This window comes from Lactuca serriola, chromosome 4 (genome assembly GCF_051521515.1).
Source record: "Lactuca serriola cultivar US96UC23 chromosome 4, Lser_US96UC23_V15, whole genome shotgun sequence".
Taxonomy (NCBI): Eukaryota; Viridiplantae; Streptophyta; class Magnoliopsida; order Asterales; family Asteraceae; genus Lactuca; species Lactuca serriola.
The window spans coordinates 21,868,921-21,893,688 of NC_136411.1; the positions used below are offsets into that span (position 1 = coordinate 21,868,921).

The 24,768-nt window shown below is 32.5% G+C and overlaps 1 long non-coding RNA gene across 1 annotated transcript; it reads left to right on the forward strand.

The window, feature by feature from the left end:
• Positions 1-22,672: 22,672 nt before the first annotated feature.
• On the forward strand, positions 22,673-23,026 carry LOC145099990 (uncharacterized). Its single transcript, XR_013704747.1, has 2 exons — positions 22,673-22,767; positions 22,851-23,026. It is a non-coding gene; the product is annotated as an uncharacterized LOC145099990 (long non-coding RNA).
• Positions 23,027-24,768: the final 1,742 nt, after the last annotated feature.

Sequence of the window (24,768 nt, forward strand, 5' to 3'; positions counted from 1 at the left end):
TCATTCATTCCTAAGGAGTATCCTAAGGCATAGGTACGAATTCCATCGTTGTAAATGACACATCTGTCAAGCACAACTGCTAGTTCTGTCACTTAGGCGTGGCTACCAAAATTGAGACATTCTCTATGGGGCGCATCTGCCGGAATAGTCCTTTTAGGCGCATCTGTCGGGGTTATGAGGTTCTCTATTAGCTGCTTCTGCCGGTAGAGCCCTTTAGGCGCATCTGCTAGGGTTTTATTGACAGTATCGTTTTCGAGAGTCCACTCGCAATACATATCAATGGGTTTTTAGAGTACACCGGTGAACACATCGTTCACAACACCTACAGGTTGCGAGTCTGCTAGTGTTCCACTGGACTGTCTAGAATAGTCCGTGGTTGTCATCCATACTCTGCTGAATGACGGGGCCATCATTTGGGAAAAAGGCTTCTCACATCGTCCACCTCTCACCCTCACCTCACGGTCTATTTCACCTCTCAACTCATCATCCAACTCATATTTCATCTATTACATCTACCCATGTCTTACCCCAACATTTCGTAGATATAAAATACATATACAGTTTAAATCATTTATACCGTGTATAAAATCGTTCATCCATAATAGACAACAAGTACTCAGGTAATATACACACATAGCACGTAATTTATATAAAATACTTCATATCTATGTGTAAGATGAAAGTAACTATACACTCACCTGGGAAGGTGGTGACTCGGCACTCGGACAGCACTTCGTTACTCTTATAACAATTATCCCTTGACGAAACCTAGTATCATTACCACTAGATTTTAGTCTAACGTTTGACGAGACTAATTTAATAGTCTAGATATTATTATTATTATTATTATTATTATATAAGTGTTAAACAATACTTATATAACCCATAATAATAGCCCAAATACTCCTTATAAGGTCCTAATAACACTACTATATTGTAACATAAGTTATACTAAAGATAGGATAGGTACAACTCACTTACAACGGGTTTTTTGCAAAACCGGGCTTTGCTGGAGCAACGTTCCCGAGCTGAAAGGCTCTTTTCCACGGGACTCCGGGAGCCTCAGGGCTTCCTTCGGGTGCTAGGGGGTTTACCTAGGCTTTAGGGGGGCTTAAGGGGATCTAGAGAGAGAGTTTAGAGAGAGAAATTAGAAGAGGAAAGGTGTGAGAATGAATGGAACCCGACACATCTATTTATAGTGTGAAATCCTGATGGACTCGCCGAGTAGGAGAAAGCAATGGCTGTGATCGCGCCACGTCACCCAATATCGCGTATCAGCCTTCAAACTTAGAAAAAATCATAACTCTCGCATACGAACTCAGTTTTCGACGTTCTTTTTTTCAAAGCATAAGTAAAATCAAGATCTACAACTTTCATTTAGACTCTGTCGGCTAATTCTTGACCGATCTCAAATTTAACAGTAGGAGGCGTTTAGACTGTTAAATGACCGCGAAGAATTTGTAACTCCTTCATACGGACTCCGTTTTCGTCTATCTTTTTATCGTTGAGTTCCTATAAATGAGATATTCAACTCTCATTTAGGTCATGTAAGACAAAAACCGCTCGAACTAAAATTCGAGTTTCGGGTCGTGCACTGTTAAGCCAAATCTTAGAAAATTCATAACTTCCTCATACGAAGTCAGATTTGGGCGTTCTTTTTTTGTATTTTCTCATTTTAACATATACTACAACTTTCGTTTAGATTGATAGGGCTAAAAGTCGCTCCATCATAAATTTACTATTTACGCTTCCCGGTGTCGTGTCGGTTTTGTCGTGAAACTTCGACGGGCCATAACTTCTTCGTTATAACTCGGATTTCGGCGTTCTTTATATGTACGGAAACCTTGAGACATATTCTACAACTTGGTTAAGACTATTTATTATAAATAATCTTTTTCCGAAAAGTTATTTTCGACACTTATTGTCTCTAAATTGACTAGCCCGGATCTACGGGCGTTACAGGTGCGTCGCACCTGGTGACGTGGTAGCCTCTGCTTAAGACATGTGTCTCCTTCTGCTTTTAAGTCTTGGGGAGGAAGGGTTCAACCATATCGTGCCATGTGTCATCCATCCGATGGTCCGATTTTATTATTTTTCTAAAAATCATAACTTTCTCATATGAACTCTATTTTCGATGATTTTTATATCCACGTGTTACTATCAATGAGTAATACAACTTTCATTTAGACTTCATTGGCTAATTCACATTTTATTTTTTATTATATGGTCTGAGAAGGCTTTGACTGTAACCAATGTTGCAAAATTCATAACTTCTTCATACAAACTCTTTTTTTCGACGTTCTTTATATAACCGATTTCATATTATAGAGTACTACCACTTTCATTTAGATTGTTTTGGATAACAATCAACCGATTTTCTTTTTGATTTCTGTGACGTACAGTAATGTACTGTTTAACACTCTAAACTTCGGAATCATAACTTCCTCATACGAAGTCAGATTTAGACGTTCTTTGTATGCATGCTTTCCTAATTACTATTAATATGACTTTTGTTTAGATTACATAGGCTAATAAGAAACCTATATCTGATTCACTTTTTATGGCACACCTTGTCGTATCGGGTTGAATGTGAAATTTAGATAAATCATAACTTCCTCATACGAAGTCATATTTAAGCGTTCTTTATATCCATACGCTCTTGATCACGACTACTACAAATTTTGTTAACATTATTTATCCTAAATAGTTTTTTATTTTTATTCTTTATTTTATCTCTTCAATAATAAAATTTATATTAAGATTTTCTACAAATATTATATAATCCTAATATTAGACCACAGAAATTATATATGATAAATATTTATTAGCTCGTAACATATATGAAGAAGACTTACTATAATAAATGATTTTAATTGTTCGATAAAATATATAATTATTATCATTATTATACCCTAAACATCTAGCCCATAATTGTGGACGTTACACACAAGTACCTAGATTAGGTTTTTATTTTAGTTGTATTTCCTTGTTGTTCTTTTATGATGAGATTTCAATGTAAACATGTGATTATTTCCCGGGATATAACTTTTTTATTATTATGAGTTAATAGAATTTCACAAATTTTTAGAAATAACTATGATAATCTCATTAGATTAGATGTAATAAAATTCGGGTCGTTACACGAAGACTGTAAGAGATTTTAGACCTATTAGCCATATCGGTTGCCAGTATAAGATTATTGGTAAACTTTTAGTGAATAGATTAGCAGAGTTCATTGGTTTTATTGTGAGTTTAGACCAATCTGATTTAATTAAGAGCATAAAGATTTTAGATGGCCCGTTCCTTCTTAATGAGGTTGTAGCTTGGTGCAAGGCTTCTAAAAATCCTCTATGGGTTTTTAAAGTGGATTTTGAAGAAGTATATGATTCTCTTTCATGGGAATATCTTCATGAAATCATGTTGATTATGGGTTTTGGTTCGATATTTCAATTTGCTAGAGCTTCGGTTTTGGTTAATGGGTCCCTACACTGGAATTTCAAATTCAGAGAGGTTTGAGATAGGGAGATCCTCTTTTCCATTTCTTTTTATTTTGGTGATGGAGGGATTACGTGTTGCCTTGGTTAAGGCCCAGTTGGCTAACATTTACAGGTAGATTTCCATAAGTGGCATTGAGATCTTGCATCTTCATTATGTCGATGAAGTTGTGTTTTCTTTCTCCTAGTGACTTAGAGAATGCGATTCACATCGTTTGTATTCTTTACTGCTTATTCTTGGATTCAATTCTTAAAATCAATTTGCATAAAAGCAAAATGTTTGGTGTTGTAGTTCCTTCTTCCCAGGTAGTGGCTATAGCTAAGTGTATGGGGGTGTGCCTTAGATTCTCTTCTTTTTTCTGACCTTGGTGTTTCGGTGGGTCAAAACATGTCTTGGGTTAATGCTTGGTCTTCCATTGATAGATTTTGGAGCAGACTCGTAGGTTGGAAGGCTAAATGCCTTTCGTTCGGTGGTCGACTTACTTGGATTAATTTGGTTTTGGGTTCAGTGGGTAGTTATTTGATGTCAATGTTCCCTACCCTGATCACGGTTCTTATACTTCTAGAATCGTTGAGGACTAGGTTCTTTTGGGGTGCTGATTTGGATGACAGACGCATACATTAGGTTAGATGGGATAGAATTTTGGCTTCTAAAGGAAATAAAGGGTTGTGAGTGGGGAGTTTTTTTTTCTTTTAATAGGGTAATGATTTTTCGATGACGTTGGAGATTATTTCGTTCTCCAGATTTAATTTGGGTGCGGGTTATCAAAGCTATTTATGGTACTGATGGGGGTTGCATTGCTTTGACACCACATAGATATGAGACGATGCCTTGGAATAGTATTATTTGGATGCTATCTCATCTTCGTGGTCATGGGATTGATTTTCACTCCCTTTGTCTGATTCGGGTGGGTGATGGGGCTTCTACTTCCTTTTGGCAGATAGTTTGGAAGAGAGATTTTCCTCTTGCAGTGAGTTTTCACATGATTTTTTCTCTGGATAATCATACGAATGCTTTTATCAATGATTGGGTGTGTTTAGGCTGAGGTAAGGAGAATTACATGTGTTTTCCTAGGGGTGGTATTGAGTAGACTCATTGGGATGAATTCCTAGTGTTGATGTACAATCTTCAGTTGCATGCTAGACCAGATAGATTGGGGTGGCTTTATAATGCGTCATAGGGATGAGCAAAAGGACCGGGGAACCGACACCTGATAGAACCGGTCGGGCCGGGACCTATACTACAATTTCGTGAATATTTGGAACCAGGACCTGGTAAGAACCGGCCCAAAGCCGGGAACCGGACCGGATACAAAAAACTCATGTCTCTTGAACTTCTTTTGGTACTGGACGTAAGTAAGACCGATTTAGTAAGACTGGTTTTTGACTTTTTTTAGTAAGACCGGTTTTGAGGGTTAAAATGTTGAAATAATTTTACTAAATAGAAATCAAGTTTAAGAGGTCTTAAACATTATTGTCTTAAAAGAAAAGATTAAAGCAACCCCAACTTCACAATCAAATTTAATACATTGTTGTTTACTTGTCTTAAAAGGAAAAAGTACAGAAGAACATTACGACATCTAATTTGAGGCTTACTAGCAAAAACAATTAGAAAATCTATTGTAAAGCAACAACACAATTATCTTCCTAAGTTGTCATAACATTTAAATATGTAATAGAATAGATAACAATATATAGTTTGCAATGATTAAAGAATATTCAATATTTTATGTATTTAACGATAATTTTTATATATTTAACAGGTAACAATTTTTCCAATTGCATGCAGCCATATAGGGAGAAAAATCCTCACCCATGATTTTCCAAAACATTATTAGAATAAAAAATTTGGAATGTTCATAATATACCGGTTCCGAAATCGAAAAAACTAGCAAAAACCGGACCCGACACCGGAACCGGTAGAACTGCCGGGCCGGTTCGGTTCTAAACTTTGGCCGAAGCCGGTTCCTGGTTCTGGTCCGGTTCGGGCCGGTCAGGTCCTTTTGCTCATCCCTAATGCGTCAAACACTTTTACTGTTTCTTTGACTCGTTCTCTTCTTGACAGTAGTTTCATTTTAGCGGGAGGAATGGAGACTAGATGGAATAATTGGGTTCCTATTAAACTCAATATTCTTATTTGGAGGTTGACATTGCAGAGTGCTCCCACTCGAGGGAGGTTATCGTATAGAGGTATTGAGGTGGATTCGATTATGTGCCTTATTTGTTATATTGTTGTGGAGACTGTAGATCATCTCTTTGTTGGTTTCAATGAGGTGCTTGACCTTTAGACTCGTATTGCTATTTGGTGGGATGTGCATCTTCCAAATTAGATTTCTGTTGAGTCCTTATTTTCTTGGGCGGACATTATTCCGTTGAGGGGGGTCAATGAAACGCTTTTGATGCTGTAGTTTTGAATAGTTTTTTGTGTCCTTGGAATTTTCTTAATTCCATTCTTTTTGGAATGGTTTTACCTAGGAAATCTCTTATTTTTTATGATGTCATAGATAAGGGTATTTTTGGACTTCTAATAGGTGTGGTAAAGCTAAGATTGATTGGAGTGTCTAGATTCACAATCCGAATTTACCTTCTATTTTGTTGTAATGGGTTGTTTCTAGCTTCTTGCTAGTTTTTTTATAATAGATATGGTGTTCACAATAATAGTACATATTTATTAGACCTGGCAAACGTGCTGTGTCGTGTCAAGACATTAAACGAGTTGAAAGGTCTTGACCCTAACCCGACCCGTTTAATTATCGTGTCGTGTCGTTTCAACCCGTGTATTTTCGTGTCGGTTTTGTGTCGGGTTTTGGGTTAAGGTTTAAACCTTGTAAATATGTTGTGTCATATCGAGTTGAAATATTTTAAAGGTTGGAAAGTAAGAGTTGTGGATGCAAGAATGAAAAAGTGAAACACTGGAGTTATGAGATAGAATGACAAAATTTATAGTAAGTTTAGAAGGAAAAATAAAAAGAGTTAAACTTGGGGAGCAAAAGGGATAGGTGATGAGGATGACTAAAACTAAGTAACTCTAAAAATTTGAATATTACTTCTAATTATTGAGTTTGGTCCACTACAAATCTATAAAATATAATATATTTATAAAAATATGAAACTTATAATAATTAATATATAATTAAACGGGTCATATTCGGGTTGAAAGTCTTGACCCTAACCCTACCTGTTTAATTACTGTGTCATGTCGTGTCAACCCGTTTACATAAACGTGTCGAAATCTCTGACCCTAACCCGTTAATTTCGTGTTGGGTTCATGTCGGTTTTCATGTCGTGCCATGTTTTGCCAGGTCTAATATTTATTAATCTTATAAAAATAAGACAGAATTACATAAATAGTCCACGTGGTTTTCAAAAAGTAGCAAATTTAGTACAATCTTGAAAAATGTCACGCCGGAGGTCTCTATGGTTTCAATTTTTGCATGGTTGGTCCCCATGGTTTAATTTTGTTACAATTTGGTTTAAAATTATTCTTTTACCCCTAATTAAATATTTTATTGGTTTTTATTTTTATTTTAAATTAATTAAAAAATCCCTTTTAATTTTAAATAAAAAAATGTTAAACCAAATCCCCCCCCCCCCTTTTCGCCGACTCCCACCTCAATGATTTCAACTTCCCAGTGTCAAACCTCTGCCAGAATTGATCCCGAGAACCACAAACTACAAGGGACCTCTATCATTGTCTTTACATCTTCTAACATCACAAGTAACCTCTTTTCTCCATTATCTCATCGTTACCATCATTTCCAGACAACAATTTTTTCGGAAAGGTGGTAATCTTTTTGTGTCTTCAAGAATCAATTGAGACTTAGATTCTTATACAAATTGGTATGCACAAATTGCTTCGTATACAAAGATGATCATATATCTAATTGTTTGTTATCGATTCCCCCTTTTTATGTACATGTTCAACAAGATTCTCGACCCAAATCTCCATCATTAACCATTCATGACATCTTGCAACAAAAAACTATTTCCCAAGTTTAACAGACAATTTTATGTAGATTGGACCATTATCTTGAAACCTTTTCTAAAGCTATCACATAAGGATTTGGGGATGGAAGCAAATCACCAAAATTGGAGAAGTGCAATAGCGGTGGATCTGGCTTAGCGCTGACGAATACGAAAAAGGGCGATAGAGGTGAGTTGTGAATGGGGAACGATGATTATTGGTTCAGGTGATGTTGAAACCACAATATCTGGACGATAGAAGGTGGTAGAGGAAGGGTGATGGAGCGAGCGAAGGAAGGGGATGGAGGGAGGCGACGTTTCTTCATTTCTTTTTGTGAGAAAGGAAAATGAAATAGGTTGTTCATGGTGGTTTTGAAGCAATGAAAGGGGTGGGTGTTCATGGGTGGTGATCGATTTCCACTATAAGGGAAAAAGAAAGATGAGTGGAGATGAGGGGGTTAGGCATATGAGTTCTCTTATTAAGAAAAAATGTGTGTGTGTGTGTGAGAGAGAGAGAGAGAGAGAGAATATGAATATGATTAGGTTAGAGAGAAGGGGGAGGTGGGTATATTTATTATTATTTTCTTTTAATTTATTTGTAATTAATCAAAAGAAAAGATAAAATAAAACAAAAAAGGTATTAAAGTTATTTTACTTGGCTCAAGGACCAAACATGTAAAATATAAAACCGACCACTGGGGTAGTGTTTTTTAACGTTATCCTGAACTTGCTACTTTTTGAAAACTACGAGAACCATTTATGAATTTTTGTCTAAAAATAATACACACTGCTCCACACTACCACTTGTATATGAATAAAATAAATAAATCTAAGGTGACGTTTGTTTCGTTGAAATTCTTTGGAATTAGAGAAAATTGAAATCCAGTTTCTAACATTTTCTTATATTTGGTTCAAGCTATCAATTTTTTTTCCTAAATGAGTTTAACTTTCCTTCCACCGAGGGAAAGTAAATTCCATCCAAAAGATGAGAGAATGGAAATCTCTTTCAAGTGGGATGTTGAAAATTACCATATTATCATTTTTATTTTTAAAACTACATATAAAACCCCATGTAATTGTTGGAAAATTAGTTTTACTAATTTCCAAAAATGTGTTTTCTCCATTTTTAGCACAAATTTTGGACTCTAAATATAATCAAAACGACTACTGATTATATATTCATGTTCTCCTCTGTGATATCTTCGTTTCGATATATCACACGTCCAAAACGGATTAAAAATAAATGAGAAATTACTTGTCAAAGTAGGGTAATTGGAAGAGAAAATAAAGGAGTTAAGTGAGTTTTAACTCATCCCACATTGGTGGGAGAATGAAAAGGAAAATGGTTTATAACTACAAAGACTAGCTGCCTTTGTAAGATTAATAGAAACTAAAGCTCTCTCTTGCGTGCGCACGCAGGGGGTGCAAATGCGAGCCAATTTTTGGTTCACTGAACTTGTGTGCGGGTGCACGTCCTACAGGTACGAATGCACCACCGGTCAATCAGAAAAGTTCAAGGACCTGCTAGTAATAATATAGATCTTGGATTTGATCTAGGTTGTTACACTGAATGAAACGAAATCACTCTGATTCCTTCTTCTTTCATCTCTTGTTGCAACCAATGTATTTTGGGTTCGGGTGACCTAGAAGAGTCACTTGCTGCTGTTGTATCCTAGGAAACAAACACACATATAACGTGGATTTGTTTTAAGGAAATTGTGTCAAACACGGCCTCAGTAACAATTTCTGATTTTTGTTCTTTCGTGTATTTTGGGTTATGCTTTTCCTAACACTCCTATCCGCCACCACCACTGCACTACCATCCACCAACTTTGAACCTCTGTCACCAACTCCGTACCACTAGCACCACCACCGTTACCACAACAAACCACAAGAGCTTTACTCTTATTTAGAATGTATTATGAAATGTCATTGCCACGTATACATAAAAACTTGACATACATACCTAATATTGTATGTGATGGGCAAACACAAGATAGGACGAATGGCGACAAAAGAAAAGAGAATCTTTGGGGTGGGTCGCTAAAGGATCAAAACAAATACTAAAAGGACCTTGTGTAGTTGGACTTAAAAAGCAAAAGAAATGCCTAGAAATATGAGATGTTCACTTTGTTTTCTACTTTTGAAATCCCATTGACATTCTTAGGACCACCTTTACCTTCGATCATCATCTTTTTTTCTATCCCATAACTCCATGAGTATCACTTTAGTCTTCTCTTTCCAATGTCAAAAGGTACTTCCAAGAGGATAAGAAAAGCTTAGAGATATATATGTAATATATTGTAATGGATATTAAGCTTGATTTGAACTGTATATCGAAACATAATTCTACGAATTTCAATGAACATATTAGTTAATTAGTTCTTTTGTCTTTGTAAACATGAACTCTAGTTGTACAAGGAGACAGCTATTTTATTTAGTTTGATGTGTCACTGGAAAATTACATGTAGGGAATTTTAAACTCTATAGAAAAAATATATATAAACTTATTTATTTATTTATTTATTTTGTTTTTTGCAATTTGGTATTACTATTTGTATCATGATTATTGGGTATACCAACGACCACTAAATAAAAATTGTAACTTGTAGGACCATCTTCGAAAGATAAAAGTTTTGCGGGGGCTAAAAGTAGCAAGTTTTAGGACCAATGGACCATTGTGCGTGCTAAGAAATGAAAGGTTTAGAAAAGATTTGGTATATTCTAAAGGGATGGCCATTTCCAAACTGTGGGCCTTAAATCTTTCAGCATAGATTCTTTTTTCTTTCCACTTAAACCTCATAAGTTGGATGACAAATTGTGGTCTCAATTTTGATTGGTAAAGACACCAATTATGGTATGTAAAATCTCTTTTCCAAGGTTGGAAATTAAAGAAAAATATAAGGACGGTAGTTAATCTTTATCAAGACTGAAGTTATACGTATAATTGATGATAGGTTTCTAATCACACGCTTTGTTGTATCTACTTTCATACCATTTATGTGGAGATTTCATTCAAGTGGAATTAATTATCATTATTGGTTCCTTAAAACGACATTCAATCCTCTATATTTTTTTTACTAATTCTTTTTACAAACATATATTTAACATCCAATGTTTCATGCGTTTTTATTCAAACTTCGAAGGCTTAATTGCGATTTTCACAAATCTTTTCACCAGCGTGCTCAATCTGAAAGGTCTCATTGGATTTTGATGTGAGAATGGTGATCAAGTATATTATCATCATACCGGTTCATTTTTAATATGTTAATGCTATTTTCTATGTTTCGTTTATCATTTTGAATGTTTTACAATGTATTATTATAGGATAATACTTTTACAAATTAGTTTATCCTGGTAGATAACGTTTATATATAGACAAAAATAAATACAAAATAACGTTTATATAAATTTTCTATACATACAACTTACTATTCATATTATTATTTTGTTATAAATTTATGTGTATACTTTCCGTATAAATACAACTTATTATTTATATGCTTATTATGGTATGAATATGTAGACTCGACTTATTGTTTATGTTATCATTCAAAACAATATTTTCTATATTATCACTCCTTATGAATTTGATATATTCATATTACTATAGAAATTATTATTTTATTATAAATTTGTATATACAGCTTATGAATTTGTATGGGCACATACAAGTTATTATTTTGTACATACAATTAATTATTTATATTTTGTCTTGCAATAAAAAAAAGTGAAGACCCAAAACAAAAGCCAATTTATGCAAGCATATGTAATGAATTTATTATGCACATATTCTCATATGAGTTTGTATTGCTTCATATTTACATGTTACTTGTTAGAAAATTGGGGTTTCTATTGTTTGAATTACTGCGTGATTGTATTTTCAGATTAAAATATTTTGATAATACAATCGAAATTTAAAATCAGATAAAACTCAGTAGAAAGATGAATAGAGAATGGAGGAATTAATGATTCTTTTGTATACCACATTCAAATGACCAAAAAACGAGATCTTAACTCCCTATCTGAAAACTATCAAGAAATTGTCATGTTGATAGTTACAAACCATCACAAAACAGGGTTTATCATTAGGCTCAAAAACCAAGTTAAAATTCACAAATTTGACCCCACCCAAGGGCTTTGCCCGTTGGACCCCACTAGGGGTTGCCACCCCTTGGACCCCACTACTAGGGGCGCTCTGGACCTCCTATGGTTCAAGGCTTCAACTCTAAATAACATTGTATTTTAAATCAAGACAAACTCAAACACGTGTGCACTCCACACCCCTTTATTTGTTCAATATTTATCAAAATCACATTGATGAACAAGTTAATCATATTAAATTTAAATAACATCGGTGATACAAATCACCAACATTACTCAAATGAATCGTTTTGTTTTCATTAATATTAAAATAATACTTTAGTGTGTAATTATCCCAAAACATTTTTTTTAAAATGAAATCAATACCAAAACATTTTTGATGAACCGTTTTTGTTTTCATTATATATATATATATATATATATATATATATATATATATATATATATATATATATATATATATATATATATATATATATATATATATATATATATATATTAAATCACAAGGGCCTTAGCAATAGTAACATTTTGGGCTTTAGGTTTTTGCCATGAATTTTTGGTGCATTTAACACTTTTCGCCCTTAAATTTAATACTTTTACATTTTTGCGTTTTGATTAAATTTTTCTGCCTTTTGGTTTTGCCACAAATCTTTAGTGATTTTGACACTTTTAGTCCTTGCAGTCAAAAGTTTTACATTTTTGATGTTTTTGCCACAAATCTTTAATGAATTTGATATTTTTTGTCCTTGTACTAAAAACTTTTACATTTTGACATAAAAAACAAAACAAAACCTCATTTTGAATTTTGTCACCATATTTTTCCAACTTTGGCAACTTTAACATTATTGCCACAACGTTTTTGAATTTTCTCCAGTAGTGTCCATTTTTTTGGTTGTACACTTTTGACATCTAATTTTAGGGGCTGTCGAATTTCTCCCCTAATTGTGGTGATTTACAATTTCAGCACATGTCTTTTAAAGTTTGCCGATTTTTCCCATATTACCCCAAAAGCGGCGTAGCCGCGGGCTCTTTTAGTTTATATTAAAAACCCTTGGATGTCATAATCGATACAAAAAATGAGTTATTACAGACCTTACAAAAATTTATTATACTATCTTCCATAATCTCCTTAAATCACTCGATAGATAACAATCATTGTCCAATTGCTTTCGTATCGCTTCTTGTGATACAAATAAACTAATTGGGTTAGGTTTGGGAGTCTGGTGAGAACGTAAGGTTTTCAACCCACAATAATATAATTAGATCTTTTCAAACATATACTCCACACCAAATAATTAACCCGATTACCTATTCTTGTTATTCTCACATACTGGTCCTAAAATGATGATCTCAAGGGACATGTCCTAATGAATCTTTATAAGCAACGAGTAGACAATAGTGTTTTAGAGATTTCTTAGCAATATATGTTAATAAAGGCAAACATGAGGGGGATAGAATACCTGAATGAATACACAGTTCATTAACACCTATAGATTGCGAGTCTGCCAACGTTCCACAAGATTATCTAGAATAGTCAGTGGTCGTCATCTATACTCTCCTAGATTACTAGTCCCAGCAGTACAATAATACAAAATTTGGTCATGGCCTCACACCACTATTTATTCTTTTACAACCCTCCAATACCCAATAAAAATTAAGTATTATAAAATAAAATAGATCAATACTTTAACAATAGATGATTTAATCAAGTATAATCACGTCATCTATACTCTCTTAGTCTTTGCTTATATTATTCGAGACTATAATATTAATATCTTAGATTCCTCACTAATTCCAAAGAATAGCGAGTTTTGTTAAATAAGGAATGACAAGGTAAGATCATATTAGAGGTAGGATCCGTTTGGTATATAAATATGCTTTTTGGAAAATCCACTTGAAACACCTCACTAAGATCTAGCCTAGACATCACTCCCGCAAGTAGATCGATCAATATTATAATTGGAATTACTGATAAATCTTATTTATACATTCATAATAATGATTATGAACATAAATATGCATTACATTTAAAAAAGCGTAGTAAGTGAAAATCACTTTACAGGTTTTCCTAGCAAAAGTTCAGAAGTGTTTTCGTCATCTAGGAATGTCTAAGGTCTAAACTGATCAGAGAAGGAGCATTTATATACGAGCCAACCACTTCCAGAGCAAAACAGTGAAAAATGTGATAGAACTTTTCGAAATGCGATCGCATTTTTGGCAAAAATCCCAAAAACTCCATTTGATGAAGTACATTGCTATTTTGAACACTTTTTAAGACATCGAAGGAGAAATGCGATCGCATATTGGGAATTCACGATCAAATTTTTTGGCTAAACTCTTCAGACTTGAGTTTTGTTCAAGCAAATCCTAGAAGTACAAATGCGATCACATTTTGGTGAGAAGCACGGTCACATTTTTCATAAAACACACGTTTCGGCCGCGAACTCTTCAGTTTCAGCAAATCTAACCCAACTTCCAGCTTACTTAGGTGTTTTAGCACCCTTAAGCTCTAAATATGCATCTAAGTTGCTCCCAAAGTACCACTCCACTCGAAACATATGAAAACGACATAAAAACAAGAGCAATACGAGAATTCTAGCGATAAACATGAGTTGAACATTATTTAGACTAAAGCATATGCAAATGCGTAAATATGATGCAAAACACTAATAAAACTACTATAAAAGATGCATAAAATGGAATCCATCAGATACTTATTTTATAATCCTTATGAGAACAATGTTTTCATTTCTAGAAGGAGCTTATTCCTTTAGAGGGAGCTAATATCCAAAGAGGCTAGTTGGAGTCCTATGAATCTTGAAGATGTTTAAGAGTCAAACAAAGAAGGACCTGTGGTAGAAACTGACACTCAACTTGAGGCTAATAAACATGTTAAGTCAACTAACATAATTCCTACTCCTTCGCTTCGTAGATTTGATAGAATTTGTTTTCCTCCTGAATTTTATAGATTCCATATTGAAAATAAAGGAGAACTATTGATCAGTGATCATACACTGGCTAATATGGAGGAACCATCTAGTTATAAGGAAGCAATGTTGGGCACCGAAGCTACTAAATGGAAGGATATTATAGAAAGTAAAATTCAATCTATGTATGGTAATCAAGTTTGGAATTTGGTTGATCCTACTCCTAACATTAAACCGTTAGGCGCGAATGGATCTTAAAGAAGAATACCAAAATGGATGAGAATGTGCATAATTTTAAATCTAGTCTGGTTGCGAAGGGCTACACTCAGACTTAAGGAATTGACTATAAGGAAACCTTATTATCAATAACCAATATTAAATCTATCTGAATATTACTTTCCACAGTTGTTTTTATGATTATGAAATATGGAAAATCGATGTAAAGATTGTTTTCCTTAATGGGAAATTAACATAGGATGTTTATATTACATAGCCCGAAGGATTCATTAATGCAAAATATCCTAATAGAGTGTGAAAGCTTAAGAGTGCCATTTATGGACTCAAAAAAGCGTCACAAAGCTGAAATCTTTGCTTTCATGAAAAGTTTAAGGAATTTAGATTTTCTAGAAGTTAGGATGAGTCTTTCATGTATGTTAAAGCAAGCGAGAGTAATGTGGTCTTTCTAGTATTTTATGTTGATGACATACTCCTTATAGGAAACGACATACCGATGTTTCAAAGTGTGAAGACTTGGCTTGGAAAGTCTTTTGCTATGAAGGACGTAGAAGAGACCATTTATATATTGTGCATAAGGATCTATAGACATAGAACTAAGCATTTCATCAAACTAAGCCAAAATATGTACCCAAATAAAGTTTTGAACAAAACTAAAAATGGAAGATTCTAAGAAAGGGTATCTACCCATGAAACATGGCATAAGATTGAGTAAGGATCGGTCACCCAATACGAATGAGGAACTAGAAAGAATGAGTCGAGTCACATATGCTTCTGATGTAGGATCTATCATGTATGCCATGGCATGTACTAGATCTGATATCTCAGATGCTCGGAGCATGGTGATTCGATGTCAATAGAATCTTGGAACAGTCGTTAGATGCGAGTTTCCAAACTGACATGGACAACTCATATTCACGGTCAGTTTAGGTGTTATTGCTAAATAGAGGAACGGTTATGCAGAAAATTTCCAAGCAAAAGACAGTGACAGACTCAATGTGTGAATCATGTTATATTGTAGTTAGTGAAGCAAGAAAGGAAGCTACATAGTTAAAGTACTTCAGTGATAATCTTATAGTTTCATCGAGCATCAAAGAGCCTTTGGAGGTCTTTTGTGATAACCAGTGTGCAGTTGCCTTGACTAAAGAACCCAAAGACCATGGTAATTCGGGACACATACTTAAAAAATACCATTACATTCGACATAGGATAGAAGACGAAAATATCATCATGAGTAGCATATCATCTGAGCAGAATCATGTTGATCCTTACACAAAGCCACTATTAAGAGAGAGAAACATGATGATCATGTGAGGACCATTGGCATGAGAATAGATATTGATTTGATCTAATAGTTTCGTTGCTTAGTTTGAATTATTTTTGAAACATTTTTCAGTATGAATTGTAACCATTCGATGTTTGTTTCGTAGTGAATTAGTAAAGAGCTATTTTAGTACAATCAAATATTGTTAATTTGTGTTTCATTTTTTCATTTTTTTCATGTTTTGAACCGACTTCCAGGATGTTTAAATATATTCGAATATCCACAGTTGTTTACACTCTAGGAAGCGAGTGAGTGATTTAAGACTGTCATGAGTTTTGGTTGATTGGCCAAGTTGTTTTGGACATTGCAATAAAGATTGCACTGAGACTCATGAGTACTTGAAAATAAAATATTTAAGTATTAGAACAAATTGCACTAAGATATTACTTCATGGATCTAGTCATGAGTAATTTTAAGATGACAATATCTTTTATTCTTCAAACCAAGATGCATATGGGGTTTTGTTTTTTAAATATGTTGTGTATTGGTGGGATCCAATGCTATCTGTAATCGGTAGTCATAAAGGGTATGTCCATGTATCATTAGAGGAATGAGCAAAAAAATATGTAGTCAAAGTTTATTTGTTCCTTTCCGTAATTAGGAAGCGATATATACGGGCCTCTCGATAATTAGAAATTATTTTAGTAATTAGTTAAATAGTTTCAATTAATTAAAGGATTTGAATATTAATTAATCCAACAAAATAATTATAATATTCCATAAGCTCTTGGAGAGCTTCATATGGATAGTTTTGACTGCATCCCATATAGGGATAAGGCAGCTTTTAGATAAGGATAAACCTTAAGAGTTTGTATCCTTTAGGGTTTCATCAATTGCCTATAAAATCGAATGTTATTGTTTATACCCTACCTGATGATTCCCTCATACTTTCATCCATACTCTCTCTCTCTCTCTATCTCTCTCTCTCTCTCTCTCTCTCTCTCTCTCTCTCTTTCTCTCCCTCTCTCTCTTCCATACCTCTCTCTCTCTCACACACACACTCATCCCCTTTCCTTGGATGGAATTCATAACCCCTCTCCTAGGGTTAGTGAATTTCGCATAAACCCTAATTCAGGGTTCTTCCTTTTTGCTTTTGGAGTTCACGGGTCTGAATAAATTAGAGGGGTCCTACTATAGATACTCCGTCATTTGCAACAATTGGAAATCATAAGATCTCAAGCAAGAAGCCAAGCGGCTAGTATGGTCTTTTTTATTTTTTTTCAAGGTATGTTGCTAAAAGTAGTAAAACCTAGATCTAGGGTGAATATACACTTAGGTAAATATCTAGATTATTCCGCTGCCTTCTTGATGTGTATTAATGCTAATAAAACCCAACATAAGCCTTCTCACATCATCACCATCTCATTATGATTATAGAGCTTGCAAAAATGAAGAACATCAAACATGTTTCATATGATCAACAACTTGTTAGTTCATAGATGCAGAGCATACACTTTACTCATCCAATTTCATCCCATAAAACTAGAAAACGACCCTCTCCCCTCTCACTATCTCACTGCTGACATCCACACCTGCAACATTCGATTAAGAACAATACCACTTTATGTGTTTTGTATAAAAACGACATTATGGAATGAAACTGAGAATGCATTAAAATTACATACTTTAGCTTATTTAGGAAATGTATATATTCATAACTGAACGTGTTTATCTTCATAACTGAATATGTGTATGTTCAGTACTGAACTTCTATGAACATGATCAATTTCTAGGTTTTTGTACAAATGTTTATCTATGAACATAAGCGTATTGTATAAGTTTTGATGATTATAAATACTCTTGGTGTTAATGTTCATTTCTGAACATAGGTAAATTGCATGCATTTCATATTAATGTTTGATCATAACATTTATACATGTTCATAACTAAATATGTATCAATATGATCAATTTGATGATTTTTAAAAACAGTGTGCATATATCTATACACACACACACACACACACACACACATATATATATATATATATATATATATATATATATATATATATATGTTTGATCATAACATTTATACACGTGCATAACTGAATATGTATCAATATGATCAATTTGATGATTTTTAAAAACAGTGTGCATATATATATATATATATATATATATATATATATATATATATATATATAGGGAGTAGGGAATATGTGACTGTTATGTACCTAATATTAGGTATAGAACCATCAAAAACTAAATAGTTTTAACTAAATGCAATCAAATGTCTCTACCATCTTTCTTGTATTCTCTATTAGACTAGATGATAGTATTTGTACATATTTTTATGGAGTTTCAAATATTTAATTTTGCACCACAAACCATGTATAGAATACATTATCAATTACCTATAAGCCTTCATATTCAAATTTAATATAGAAAACTATAGTGAAAGATTGAAATTATTCAATAAAAACTCAATAAACTTCTTCCCATAACACATCCAATAGAACCATGCAAATTTACATATGGTAGGTGTCAAAGTAAGTTATGAAGCCTGCTAGAGGTCTAATATAAACAAGACATTCGATATTCATAGATGTTGAGAATAAATTATTAAATCAGAAATAATATGAACTTAAAAGCAATAGGAAGAAGCTAACAATAAAAAAAAATTGTGTTTTCTAATCAAAATGAAGTCAATTTTGATTAGAAATATATATATATATATATATATATATATATATATATATATATATATATATATCCGGTAAGAAATTTTTTTTGGTAGTAAGGTAAGAAATTTTTTTTTCGAATTATTTTTTTGGCGAAAAAAACAAAGAATCACCAAATGAATCGATAATAACATTATTCACCAAAAACAAATCCCGAAAAAAACATTTCGATGATTCATTTTTATGATGATTTTGTTGATATTCACTAAAATTGTCATAAAAGTGAATTTTTTTTCTTGATTTACCTAAAAATGAATCATAAAGGTGTTTTTTTTTTAGAATTTTTTCTTTTACCTTCCTACCAAAAATTTCCTTCCTATTTGATCTTGACTCTCTCTCTCTCTCTCTCTCTATATATATATATATATATATATATATATATATATATATATATATATATATATATATATATATATATATATATATATATATATATATATATATGAACATATATTCATCCATAAACATTAATCTTTTATGAAATGATACAATTTAGAAATTCCATTAATAAACAATATTTCATCTTTTGATGAAATGGTTATTTTATCATCATACTCTCATTCATTTTATGGGTTTTTCTATTTTAATAAATTCCTCATAATAGTTTAATATAATAATTACAATAAATGTAATAATAAATGAATATCAATTTAATTAATAACTTATATTCTTATTTCAAAATTCTCAAATTAAAGTTTATTAGTTTATTTTGTTTATTTATTTAGATTTAAAATATAAAAAAATCATTATTTTATTTATTTTTTTTATAAATCCAAAGTTCTTAAATATTTAGACCTTTATATTTATTTATTTTTAATTAGCCTATGTAATACATAGTCTTACACTTAGTATATATATATATATATATATATATATATATATATATATATATATATATATATATATATATATAATACGAAAACACATCCAAGAAATTAAACGATTAGTACACTTGATAAACGTGCATATTGTATTCAATGCAATTACATATAGTTAATTTATATATAACCATTTTTCTCTATATACAACAATTTATGCTTTAAAATGTTCTACTCTTCAACCCTTTAAAACTAAATCATATATATGAAGAAAAGTTGTTATATACGAATCATTTCCCAATCACATTGGATAACTTGATAAAAATGGAAACATATAAGAATCTTAGCCAATGTCATATCAGCAATGTTTTAAAAATCGATTTGAACCGGCCGGTCGAACCGGTTGGACCGGGAACCAGGGGAGAGAATGGTTCAATTATCACCGGTTTTATGTCGATTTCTGAACCGGATTGAACCGGCCGGTTTTTAGAAAAACCCTGTTTAACCGGCCAAAATAAAACCGGTTGAACCGTTTAAACCAAATAAAAACGCATGAAAAAAACCATTTACATAATAATTTTTGAGATTTTTTTCAAATATATTTAGTTTTCTCTAAATAAAAACATATGATAAATGTTATAAAGTTTTTTGATGTGTTTGTATTCATCTAAAACTATACTTTGTTTCAGTATTATATTGTATTTTCTTTTTGACATATATGGATTAATATAAAACACTAAAACTTATGGTTATGTGTTATTTTAATGTATTTTGATTCATCTACAACTTATTTTTATATGATTTTTAATTTTTGAACTTGTAAATATCAAATTCATGATTTATATATGTATGTATGTATGTATATATAAGAAAATAAGAAAAAACATAAAAATACTGAAACCGGTTGACCTGGCGGTCGAACCGGTTAAACCGGTCTTCATACAGGTTCAACTAAAAGAACGGTTGTTAAAACATTGCATATAAGATCTACATTTAGTGATACAAATACAAATAATTTACTTTAATATAACAAAAATCATATAAACAAAAACATGAGAAGATCTTATCTAAACAACATACTCATTTAGTCCCTTTAGAATAAGGTATGAGAAGGTTGAGTTGTCAACAATCGATTTACTTTGAAGTGATTTTGTCAAAGAGAAGACATCTGACATGTATGTCAACGACAACCTCTAATTGTGTCAAACAATCAGGACAATAAATCAAATCATGAGAAAACTTGTAACTAACATCAAATCATCAGAAAACTTGTAACTAACATGTGTGTTCGAGATCCTTCAGCTGAGGTAAAAAGGTCAATGTAAAACAAGTTTATAGGGGAAAAAAGCATATAAACATGATGAATGGATCAGCACTAGAATTCAAAAAAAAAAAAAAAAAAAAACATAGAAAAGTTAATTCTTGAATTGAATGCTTAAAAACAGTTCCTTTTTAAGGGCAAATATTGCAAAAAAGAACTAGTGATATAGTTTTTTAATGGGCAAATATTAGTTATAAACATAATAGGATTTTGCAACCACAACAACCAATTAACTTAAGTTTTAGGAATCTAACTACAATACAAATAGATTATTCGAGATGACAAGTGTATTGTCAATGAGGGAATCTAAATACAGTTAATCAATAAAACGATGATGATGGACGGCCAATGCACTTTATATGGTTGTGGATGATGTTTTTGCCGCATCCGTAAATGCTTCCCTTTACCGGACCACCCTTCCACCATTTCTTTATTCCTATGGTATTTTCTCTTTTAATATTCAATACGTACACGTTTCTAATGACAATAAAGTGAAGAAGATCGTAAGTACTTTGGTATGATGATATAATTCGAATTATTGCTATAGAAAATTTATATATATATGGTCATTACAATTCCTAGTCTAGCACACTCTTATGAAAAAGCAAAATATAAAGAACTAATTAGGCTTAATGTCATTAACTGGTGGTCAATTTTACACCTCCAATAATTGGCCATTGTGGTTCTATATTGGTTGATGTGATATAATTGAGAAAGAATATTTTCAACATACATAACAACTTACACAAAAAGTTCATTGTATGGTTTATTAACAACTCAGAAAGTCGACTACGAGTTTTCTACATGTTTTTGTATTATGATAAGTGACATGTGGATGTTTACGTACACGTAGCTCTTTGCACAATGATGGGTCTAGAAGTGAATCAAGGCATGTAACAATAAAGGTCATAATAAGACCATTCATTATTGTTTTTTTTTTTTTTTTAATTAGAAGTCAACACAAGTTTGAGAGGTAACTCGGTTACATTTTACTCCAAAGTCCAAACTGCCGAGTTAAATTATAGAAAGTCAAATTGGCCAATTGAATTGCCAAACCAGCTAACTTCTTTCGTTTTGACCGGTTTACAATTGAAATCAACCTGGTGTTCTAATGGGCATGACTAATTCATTGATTTTAAAGGTAACATGCGAATAATAAAAATAAACCCTTAGGTGCTGTTTGTTTTTTCGAAGAGAAACTGTCTGAAGTCTGTGGACCACCTCTGCAATCCTCTGTAGCAGAAGAGGTGGAACAAAAGGCTGCAACATTTAATAAAAAGTATGTTTGTTTTTTAACGTTTGCAGACTGCTGTAGTAAGTTAAACTAAGGCGTGAAGAGGTTTGAAACAGTTGGTTTAGTGTTGCGTCAGGCAGCACACGCGCAACAGTTTTTAAGTCAAAAGTCTTTTGAAAAACAAACAACTACGAAGGGCCAAGTGTTGCACGTATGCTTCGTGGCGCAACAATAAGTGGTCTGAAATGTTTTTTTTTTTTTAAAAAACAAAAAGCACCTTAGTCAAAATAAAAATTGTTACTTATCCATCAGTAATCCGTCATATCTGTCATTAATCGTCGCCAATACTAATGAACAAAAAAAAGGGCCCGTAAATGACACGGGCCTTGTGTGGACACACATGCGGGCCGACAGTGGGCAACCCAAGGTTTGATTCTATAAATGAACATTCACCAAGTTTGGGCGATTTTAGTCTCTTTCAAAAAAAGAAAGATAAACTCAATTTATGTGGACGATATGTTTCAATTAATATCGGATTTAACAAATGGAAAAAAAAAACTGAACTTATTGTATTTTTATCTTAAAATCAAAAGACAAAAAGCTACTGCAAAAAGCTTCGATGGTGCACTCAAACACATATATTCTGGAAGGAAGCTTCAGTGGTACATGGTCTTCTTTTCTCCATTATCTCTTTCAAATGATGTTTTGAGTGAAATTACGCAGCCTCCTAAAATATTTTATCCAGCAAACATAATTGTTAGTTTAATGGAGAAAATGAAGAAAAGAAGACTACCTCCACAAAGATATGAGATATGAGGTTCATTTAAGATTCTCAGTTTTAATCATATCTATCCTATTTATTTTACGCCTCCTAAAATGTTTTATCCAACAAAAATAGTAATACTATACTTTTTATATGCATATTTATTATATTTATTAGATAAATCTACAAAAATGGTCGATGTGGTTTTCAGAAATATCAATTTGAGTTCCTAACTTTATTCGGTCTCATAGAACGTCTTTATGGTTTTAATTTCTATTGTTTTTGGCCCTTCACAAAAGACATTTATAAACTTTTTATTTCTTTTTATAATTAGTTTTAACTAAACCTATTAAAAAAAGAAAAACAAAATAAATCTCTCTCTCTCTCTCTCTCTCTCTCTCTCTCTCTCTCTCTCTCTCTCTCTCTCTCTCTCTCTCTCTCTCTCTCTCTCTCTCTCTCATTTCCACCATTAATGCCCATTTCTTCTTCATTCCCTCACCATGGCTCTTTAAATGTTTATTCCCTAAAAATTAGGTCAACAAACTCATTTAAATAAAAAAATCAAATAAATTCATGAAAAACTTCAATGAAATAAAAAATCAGATGAACTATCGTTCCTCCATATGTTTCTGGTTTGTGAAGACTATTCCTACCCATCGTATTTTGCATTTCGGTTCTTTATGGCTGTGATTCTTTGTAAAAAAAGGGTAAACGTACAGTTTGATTCGTCGGAAGATACATCTGTGAGACTAGTGTGACTATAAGATTGACATCCCCAATTCTACGACCAAAAAGACCGATTTATTTATGTTTATTTAAAATTAGAATATCTTTTTTGAATAATAATATTGCGGAATTTTTGCCAAAACATCATAATTATATTATCAAAGCATTTCCGAAGATATGTATTTTATTTATATTAAAAAAATTTGGGATGTCATCGTCAATATAGTACATAAGTATAAACTGAAATAATACAAGCCTTATAAACATCTATTATTCTAGTAGCCTATAATTCATAAATCTCTCATTTGATCATCATACCTGTGCTCTTGTGTCACTTCCTATAATAATAGAAACTGAGTGGGTCAGACTTGGGAACCTGATGAACACATAGGATTTTCAACCCATAATAATAAATTCTTTTAATTATATATACTTTCATCAAATCATTCAAACCGATTATCCATTCCTGTTATCCTCACCTTTTGTCCTTAAAGCATCTAATTCAAGGGACCTATCCTAAGGATTATCTTTGGGATAGACAATAATGATCAGGGGATTCCTTAGCAATATATGTAAATAAGGCAACCGTAGGGGGATGGAGTACACCTGGTGAACACGTAATTCAAAAACACCTACAGGCTGCGAGCCTGCTAGCATTTCACTGGACTTTCTAGAATAGTCTGTGCTCGTCATCTATACTCCGCTAGACGACTAGATCATCTTTAAAGTAAAGGCCTCTCATCATTTATCTCATCTTTCACCTCTCATCATTTATATCATCATTTATCTACCCATCTTTACCCAATATATTTATAAGTATCAAAAATACAGTTTGAATCAACTAAAACATGTATAAATCATTCATATATCATATATATCAGGAACATAGATGATAGGTACATATAGCATGTAATTATCTTAAATACTTCATATATATATATATATATATATATATATATATATATATATATATATATATATATATATATATATGTGTGTGTGTGTGTGTGTGTGTGATGAAAGTAACTATGCATTCAATTGTTAAAGTTATAACTCGAAACTTGGACATCGCTTCGCTTTAACCAATTAACTTTACCTTTAACATAACCTAGTATCATTTACACTAAGCCTTAGTCCAATATTCTACATGACTAAAAATAGTCTAGACCTATCA